A 9070-nucleotide genomic window follows, 5' to 3' on the forward strand; every position below is an offset into this window, starting at 1 on the left:
GGCGCATCTGGGCTTTTGTTCACTCAGATTGGAGGTTGTATTCTGATAGGAGGCCACTTTGGAGATGTTTGTACCAAGCAAGTTGGAATTGGGAATTGCTGAGCTCACAGATGTCTTTGCTGGAATGTCCATGTCCTGTTTGCAGTGCTGACGGCCCTCCATGTCAGGGTATACTGCAATTGTGAAGTGGGGGTAGTGTGCCGCCTCTGTGCTTGGAGATGCCGTATTTGCCGGGCGTCTCGTATAAACTCCTGTTGCCTATCCAAGCCTTTCTCTTGATGTTCCAGTTAGGAAGCAGGGTCTTGTAGGCAGGGGCAGATGGACGTTATTTGGCCCTTTCTCTCGAAGCAGAATCGGTTTGCTACCGTCTGCTGCGTTATGAACACTAGATCGCGTTTTTTTTTGTCCTTATCTTATTTATGCGCGGTGGGTGAAGTCTTGCAGACTGCTGTCCGCATCTCTTGTGTTACTCCTTCGCGCGCGGCGTCGCTTGCCAAGCAGTGATAACCATATAGGACAAAATAAAAGCTTTTTGAAGTTGCAAGTGTCCTGGCTCAGTCACCACAGCTCGGCGATAGTCCTTCTTATAAATTTCCTGAGTTCAAGGGAACTGTTTCTTCTGCCGGATCTGATCATATATATACTTTTCGATGAGCTCCGTGACTTCTCTGTACCGTTTCACTTGCGTATGGTTGTTGGTGAATTGTCCTTCATACTCTTCTTAATGTGTAGTGTGGCTTTTTGGTCTGGAGATTACGCTGTGCTCAGCAAAAGCACAGTGGATGCGGGCTCTTTCATTTGCATATCTCCGTTGGACAATGTGCACTCGAATATCCTTACCTGCCTTTTCCAAAGCTGTTGCGATAGGGAATATGGTCGCTTGAGGTGATTTGGAGACCTCATAAGTCTCGTTGCTCTCACCTTGGATACACTGCAGAAGGGGTTTAGGATTGGTTCTTGAGTACATTCGATAGGGCTGAGCCAATGGTTTCCCTCCTGTTAAATCGGTATGTATTCGGCGTCTGAGCATGAATCCCTCTCTCCCGAATACGGCGTGTATCTTTACACTGAGTTCTAAACAGTACTTAATATCGACGTTAAGGCTCTTAAATCGAATATTACGGACTCTCCCAGAGAGTGGTAGTGTCATGGGATGTTAGCGCAAATTCGCGGATGTGTAGTCGCGGATTGTATTGGGCGAGGATTCTCGAGAGTCTTCTATGTCGGCTACTGTCGGCATCCCGAGCGTGCGCCTGACGCTCTGGAAGCATTGATGAATGCGGATGCGCGGGCAGGTACAGGAAGCCCGCGTAGCTTTTGATTACATTTCAGCCTTGCTCCCGGTGTTTAGTTGATCAGCTACGGCTTGGCGATGCAGTTTTGTATTTCTGAAGAAAGCGCCGATAAAGTGGGTATGATGTATACGAGTCTGATCGATGTATAAGGGGGAGAACATATATTTGTTGAGCCGTCCGTTTACGAACACGACATTGCCAGCGTTGTATAAAAATCCAGGATCATCGCCTGCGTGTAAAAGCGAGCCGGGAGCGAGGATTAATGGAGCTATGAAAGTGGAGTGAGGGGGTCGCTTAGGCGACGTTTAGCCTCTCCTCCTCTTCACTCGGACCTCGTGACTGAAGTGATGTTGTTTTGGGTGTAGCTACCCTACAGTTGTCGTGGTGGTGGTTCCCCCCACCCTGTTGGGAGGCAGGGTTCGGGACAGATTGTCGCGGTTCTATCTTTTCTCCCCCCATGTGATATAAGTAGGGGGAGCAAAGTTGGCGGCTGTGTTGTGGCGCCCCTTCCCTATGTTTGCAGTTCTGCACTTTGCACGACATAAGGCGGCTGAGGGGCGTTTGTTGTGCTTCACAAGGGAGGGGGAGGCTTACCGCAGCACCCGGGGTCGATGGTGTTTTTTGCATCACGCACTGCTTGCTCTAACCGGTTGGGTCGTTGGCATGGGATAGCTGGGAACAGGCTACCGGTTGCGCCATGCTTTGAATCGATGTAGCTTTTGGACCTAATGGACGCACCATTCGATTTCGGGATCCCACTGTGGACGCGCTAAACCGATTTTATTAGATCTGTTTTGTAATATCGGTTTAAGCTAATTCGAAATAATCGTGCAGTGTAGATGTACCCTGAGTCACTACCAATCTAGCTTGGATTCATAGCGGTGACAGTAGAGAAAGCAGTCCTGATACCCCCTTACAAATCCACTTTCCCCAACACTGTAAGGGAAAGAGGCTTCAAAGCTCAGCTGTAGGGCTACACTGCCCCGTGCAAGACCTTATCTTCAGTTTTACAGAGCACATGCTCCTTCTCTCTCTGTTAAACAAGGACACACACTGCTTCTCCTACAATGTGGAGAAGGAGAGCTGTGGAAACACCAAAGCCCTTTGAAGAAGGAAGAGGGGAAGTCTCAGATTTGGGTTTCTTGCCAGGCAGGGCAGGGCATCATCACTAGGGCACTGTCTATAATCAGTTAAGTAAAAGTGTTTCTCTTACTTAAAATTCAGCAGAAATAAAGGAATGTTCCAAAGGCATCTATATTTCAGAAAGGAAATCACTGAGACTTTTCTATGGCTTAAAGCCCCATTCCCCCTTCCAGCACCATCAAAATCTTGGGAAGAACATGGCTGAAAGTTTTATAAATAGACTAACTCCAAATGTCCCTCCAGGTTTCTCCCAAGCAATTTAGGTTTGGTTCTTTAGGCCAGCAAAGTGCAGCACTTTTAACTAGAGCAAAGTATCCTGTGACTCCAAGAGGCTCTCCACATGTTCATTACCCAACACCAAAATAATTATATCAAGTTCATTTTGTTACATGAACACTGCCTATATTCACACCCTTGCCCATATTAGAGAGACTATATGAGGCACCGCATAGAATGTCTGCTTAGGAACACTTTGGGGGGGTGTCCATGAATAATAGGGTCCTCCTGAGAAGTCTGACCACCTGGCAAAAGATTCAGCAAAGCTGGAGTGGTTTCATTCTACACTGGCAAAAGAGAAGACAACAACCTGTAACTCGGATGCCCTCTCGGCTCTTGATAAATTTATAAGACACTTAAATAACTGAATGCTGTAATTGTCTAAATATAGAAAACAACTTTATTACAATGCCTGTTCTCTTTCCCCCTTCCCTGTTCTTCAGATACAGGGAAATGGTTTATTCCAGCAATCGGTGATCATTATAACAGGTTCTCTTCTCTTCATTTTCATTCATGTGCAAGGCACCCTCTATGCAAAATTATAGGGTTAGGATTGTTCAGCCAATTGAGTGATCTGATTGGCTGAACATCGCTAAGTGCTTTTTTAATGTGTGTTTGAGAATGTTAATGCCCCATTTACGTAAACTATTTACTTAAGGGGAGGAAAAAAAAACTCACAGGGGATAAAATGTCTTATTCTCAAGCAAGCACTGAACTGCAAAATGGTGAAAGGGAAATCAGGAGCGTCCCATAACCCGCTTGGCTGGAAAGTCATTGTTCTATAGAAAATATAAGGAAAGCAAGTTCTGCAAGCTTCTCCTTTCAGTCATGTCTATACAAGGTGGGCAAAAATTGTGTCATGCAGGGGTGTGAAAAAACCACCCCCCTGAGCAACATAAATTTTGCCAGCCTAAGTAATAGTGTGCACAGCGCTATGTCAACAGGAGAGCTTCTCCCGCGGACACAGCTGGGGGTGGTTTAATTATGAGGCTGGGACAGCTTCTTCCCGTTGGCACAGAGCTGCTACACAGGAGATCTTACAGCAGTACAGCTGTGTTGCTGTGAGGTCTCTAATGTAAACAAAAGAATAGCATAGAAATTCATGCTAGGTCTCAAACATCTCACGACACAGTGCAGGGTAACTTTGCAATTAAATGAATTACACCCACATATTGCTCACAATGGCAACCAGCACAAAGTATGTGCAACACAACAGGTTACATAACTTGCTGGTCACTATCTTTAAAGCAGGCATTATGTATTGACTATATAAAGCAAGTCAGACATTTCTGCAAAAACGAGGGCCACCTTGTCAAGTGACCAGGTGCAGACATCTGGCTCCTAAGTCACATTTAAGAATCCAGATGATTAACTATTTCTGTTACAGTAGCATTTAGAAGCCCTAACTAAGATGGGGGTTCCCGCTGTGCTAGGTGCTGTACAGATACATAGCAGGAGTCTCTACTCTGACTCAGCACGCTGCAGTCTTCTGTCTTGTCTCTTTAGAGGGGTGGGAGGAGAATGAGAGGTAAATGATTTGCTCACAGGTCACACAGTGAGTGGTAACATGTCTCCCAACTCCCAGGCCAGTACTCTATCTGCTAAGCCACTTGCTTGTACTCCTAGTTTCCTTTACAGATGAAACAGAAATTGCTTGTTGAGTTCATAATCAACAAAACCTGCAGCTGATCAGCTCTGTCATCACCCTGCACTCACAAGAGGGTAAGATGCCCAGCACCAAGGTGGTAGGTGCTTGAGGGAGAGACTACATAAATAAGTCAGCTGCAAACTCCTCTGTCGGACTCCATGGGTCACAGCTGTGGTTCCCAACCCATGTGCATCTGAGAGCTGCTACTAGACACACACACCAAAAGGCTCAAAGCCAAGAAATTCTTTAACTTCAAGAAAACGTAACATGTCAACCACATCTGATTAATGAGATCTTGTCTAGCTTATGTTCACACACAGCTGTGTAGAGTCGAGTTAGCTGATGCTAATGTTGACCACCATGACTGCCCAGTCAATTTAAACCAGGGTAAATTCTGTTCAGTATCGTCACAGTTCACCCAACTCTTCATAATCAAGCCTGAACACAACAAAATTGTGTAATGCAGACAAGCCCTGAAGAAGAGTTCACTGTCATTGGTTTGATGATTTTATTTATTTCGTTATTCTGTCCATTGGAGGCACTCTGCACTGGTATGATGGGATGAATGTGTGAAGTCCAAAGCAGTAAAAAATATGGCAGGTATCAGTCTAAAGAGGACATTGCCACTACGTGTCATGAAGGGAGAAACCAATTTCTAAAAATTTGCAATTAAGCTAGCAAAGGGCTTGATAAAAAAAAAAATCCACTTGCCAGGGGCCAGGAGAAAACAACCAACAATCACATCTGGTATGATAAAAAGCGTCCTGGAAAGCGGATATGCTCTGACTGCTACTAAACATGCTAGATGTGATTGTTACCAGTTATCATGTCCTCCTTGCTTCCTCCAACCCCTTTTGTTTCTTACATCCGCATTACCTGTAACACTGTACTTTCTTCCAGGTGGGGACTTTTTTTTAGAAATACCACTATGGAACCCTGATCCTTGTTGGAGACCCCTAGACCCAAAGCAGATAAACAATAATATATAATAGTTATAATAACTGTCAGTAATTGCTGTTGAATTTAAGCTTTTATTTAAATAAAAACGACATCTCTATCCCATCCAGCTCCAAAGAAAACCTTCCAACTGAGAATGACGTGTGAAGAATCAATTCAGAACCCTTCTTCCCTTGTCTACACTACAAAGAGTTTGCTGGGATGCTATACTGGCAAAAGCAACATCAGCTCCCCAAATGAAATAAGCTAGGCTGGCAAAATGACTTTTCTGCATCTACACCAGGGTTTTTGTTGACTGACAAAGCTATTATGTCAGTTAGGGGCATCATTTTTTCATGCTCCTAACTGACAGCTATGCAGGCAAAACTTTAAAGTGTAGAGCAGGTCTAAGTGCACGGACAGGGCATCTATCCCTACACGTTTTCACAGTCAGCAAAACGAAATTAACAAGGCCTCTGGTCAGTGTTGCTGCTGATATTCAGAACCCTGTGAGCATTTAATTGCCCTACTTCTTGGTAAAAGTGACAGCAGAAGCAGACGCTGAGACTATTCACTGGAGGGAAAGATTCAAAAAATGGAGGCTCGGATAAGAATAGAGGAGAGGACCAACAATATGCAGCCTTGGGATAGGCTGGAAAGACAGAGGCCCTTTTAGATAGCATATGGAGCCTTTAAAATCATCAGACTCAACTAGCCAAAGGATAACAGATGGAGCCCCCAGGCACAGTCTGGACACAGCACTATGGCAGAAATCAAAGTCCCTCCCTTTTCCCAGCAGATAAGTTGGAGGGCAGAAGATTTTTTACTGTTGCCCCAGGACCTCACTGGTACACAGCTTCCCTCATCTCTGTAGCAGCCGTTGGCTGACCGGTTTCATCTGTGAGATACTAGGTGTCCAGTACCTTTTTTAAGCTCCAAACCAGCACCCCTTTTGGACTCAATGCAAACAACAGGAGCCCATGATACATTCCCAAGGTCCTGCTTAGTAGGGAATAGTGACGACACCAATACATTCATCACATACCAGTACAGCCAATTTGGCCAAATGTGAGACAGAGAGAGAAAAACTGAGGGACACATGAAAATTATTGGGTCAGGAAGCTTAAAACGCTGGGTCATTAATTTCCCCAACAGTAATCTCTAAATTTTTGATAATACATTTCTGATATGAATTAAACAACAACACAGAGGTTCACAGCAAACTCATATGGGAGGAACAGAGGTAAATTTTGAGCAGTAAAGAGTGACAGTCCATAACGCAGGAATGCTTCAGAGGCATAACCCAACACAATCGCTAGCATAGCAGGAGCAGTGAGATATAGATCCAGCGCCACCAAATTGAGACGATGAAGAACAGCAACGGCCACGCTGACCCCCAGCGCCCCAGTGATTTACATGGGAGACTCCTACGGATGGGAAGGCCTCACACAGGTGCTGAGCTGTGGATCAAGGTAAACCAGCATGGAAATATATTTACCAAGTGGTTATGAAGGCCACGCAAACACCCACAGTGAAAAACAGAAAAGCACACACTCATGGTGATACAGTAGAACCTCAGAGTGACGAACACCTCAGGAACGGAGGTTGTTTGTAACTCAGAAATGTTGGTAACTCTGAACAAAATGTTTTGGTTGTTCTTTCAAAACCACTGATGAGCATTAGCCTACTAAACCCAGGGTTGAGAGTTCAATCCTTGAGGGGGCCACTTAGGGACTGGGACAAAAAATTGGTCCTGCTAGTGAAAGGCAGGGGACTGGACTCGATGACCTTTCAAGGTCCCTTCCAGTTCTAGGAGATTGCTATATCTCCAATTATTATTTTTTTACAACTGAACACTGACTTAATACAGCTTTGAAACTTTACCATACAGAAGCAAAATGCTGCTTCTCCTCCCCTTTTTTTTTTAGTTTACATTTAACACAGTACTGTACTGTATTTGCTATTTTTTGGTCTCTGCTTCTGCCTGATTCTGTCTTTCCAGTTCCAAATGAGGAGTGTGGTTGACCGGTCTGAGCTTCTACTGTAGGTGCCAAGGGGGGAACAGCCCTCAGTCTCTGCCCCAGGGAAGGGAGAGGAGTTGAGAGAAAGAAGGCCCCAATTTTGGAGCTGGATAAGGAGAGTGGGTATTAGCCCCTGTTCACTGTCATGGGGGGGGCGGGGGGAGGAAGGCGATAGAAGAGGTATTGAAGAAGAGGGAGCAGACCCACTCAGTGTTCAGGGAGGAGAAAAGACCTTGGGAAGTGGGGTGAAAAGAGCAGCCCCCAGTGTCCCAGGGAGGAATGCACTAGGGAGATATCGGTGGGGTGCAGCTCCCAGTCATTAGGGGTGGGGGAGGCACTGAGGGGCAGCCCCCAGTCGCTGCCCAGGGGAGCACATGGCACCAGAGAAGGTATCGAGGGGCAGCCCCCAGTCACTGCCCAGAGGAAGCACATGACACGGGTGGAGCTATAGGGGGCTGCCCAGGGGAGCACACGGCACCGGAGAAGGTATCGAGGGGCAGCCCTCAGTCACTGCCCGGACAAAACACATGACACGGGTGGAGCTGTAGGGGGCAGCCCCCGGTCGCTGCCAGGGGGGAGCACATGGTGCTGGGGAGGGGGGTACCGGGAGGCAGCCCCCAGTCACTGCCCGGGGGGAGCACATGGTGCCGGNACCGGGAGGCAGCCCCCAGTCACTGCCCGGGGGGAGCACATGGTGCCGGTGGGGGGGGGGGTACCGGGAGGCAGCCCCCAGTCGCTGCCCGGGGGGAGCACATGGTGCCGGTGGGGGGGGGGGGACCGGGAGGCAGCCCCCAGTCGCTGCCCGGGGGGAGCACATGGCGCCGGCGGGGGTAGTTGGGGGAGCACACAGCGCTGGGGGGGGATACCGGGAGGCAGCCCCCAGTCGCTGCCCGAGGGAGCACACGGGGCCGCGGGGGTATCAGGGGGGCAGCCCCTGGTCACTGCCTGGGGGAGCACACGGTATCGGGGGGCAGCCCCCAGTCGCTGCCCAGGGGAAGCACACAGCGTGGGGGGGGGGATATCGGGGGCTGCCCTGGTAGTTGCCAGGGGGGAGCCCATAGTGATGGGGGGGAGTTATCAGGGGGCAGCCCCCAGTCGCTGCCCGAGGGAGCACACGGGGCCGCGGGGGTATCAGGGGGGCAGCCCCTGGTTGCTGCCTGGGGGGAGCACACGGGGCCACGGGGGTATTGGGGGGGCTGCCCCCAGTCACTGCCCGGACGAAGCACATGACACGGGTGGAGCTGTAGGGGGCAGCCCCCGGTCGCTGCCAGGGGGGAGCACATGGCGCTGGGGAGGTTACCCGGGGGCTGCGCCCAGTTGCTGCCCGGGGGGAGCACATGGCGCCGGGGTGGGATACCGGGAGGCAGCCCCCAGTCACTGCCCGGGGGGAGCACATAACGCTGGGGGGGGTAGCCGGGGGAGCACACGGGGCTGGGAGGGAGGGTGGGTACCAGGGGGCAGCCCCCAGTCGCTGCCCGGGGGGAGCACATAGCGCTGGGGGGGGAGGTAGCCGAGGGAGCACACGGGGCTGGGAGGGAGGATGGGTGCCGGGGGGCAGCCCCCAGTCGCTGCCTGGGGGGAGCACATAGCGCCGGGGGGGTAGTCGGGGGAGCACACAGCGCTGGGGGGGGATACCGGGAGGCAGCCCCCAGTCGCTGCCCGGGGGAGCACACGGGGCCGCGGGGGTATCGGGGGGGCTGCCCCCAGTCGCTGCCCGGGGGAGCACACGGGGCCGCGGGGGTATCGGGGGG

The sequence above is a fragment of the Chelonoidis abingdonii genome, chromosome 20 (genome assembly GCF_003597395.2).
Source record: "Chelonoidis abingdonii isolate Lonesome George chromosome 20, CheloAbing_2.0, whole genome shotgun sequence".
NCBI classification, from domain to species: domain Eukaryota; kingdom Metazoa; phylum Chordata; order Testudines; family Testudinidae; genus Chelonoidis; species Chelonoidis abingdonii.